The sequence below is a fragment of the Condylura cristata genome, unplaced genomic scaffold (genome assembly GCF_000260355.1).
Source record: "Condylura cristata isolate star-nosed mole 26May11 unplaced genomic scaffold, ConCri1.0 scaffold00025, whole genome shotgun sequence".
NCBI lineage: Eukaryota > Metazoa > Chordata > Mammalia > Eulipotyphla > Talpidae > Condylura > Condylura cristata.
This window is the reverse complement of record NW_004567126.1, coordinates 2,314,970-2,315,621: the sequence shown is the minus strand read 5'-3', so window position 1 is coordinate 2,315,621 and position 652 is coordinate 2,314,970.

Genomic DNA, 652 nt, shown 5'->3' with positions numbered 1-652 from the left:
AAGAGACACTATAAAACAAATAGACATCCCACTGATTGGGAGAAAATATTTGCACACAATGACAAAGGACTGATTACAAAGGTACACAGAGAGCTAATTAAACTCAACAAAAATAAAGTGAACAACACAATTTTAAAAAGGGCAGAAGAGCTAAAGAGACACTTCTCCAAAGAGGAAATACAGACAGTCAATAGGTGTATAAAAAAAATGTTCAGCATCGGCCCTCCCTGGTGGCACAGCGGGTTAAAACACAGCACTAAAAAATGTTGAGCATCACTTATAATAAGGGAAATGTAAATTAAAACCACAATGAGTTACCATCTCATACCAGTAAGAAAGGCACATATTAAAACTAGCAAAAGCAAATGTTGGCAAGGATGTGTAGAAAAAGGAACTCTCCTACACTGCTGGTAGGAATGCAAACTGATATAACCACTATGGAAAGCAGCTTGTAGGTTTCTCAAACTGCTAAAAATGGAGCTTCTGTATGACCCAGACTCCTACTCCTAGGTATATACCCAAAGGACACAAGAACACTGCACTACCATGTTTATTGCTACTCCATTACAATAGAGAAGATATGGAATCATCCCTAATGTTCTAAAATAGATGACTGGATGAAAACTATGTGGTACATATAAAAAATGAGGGC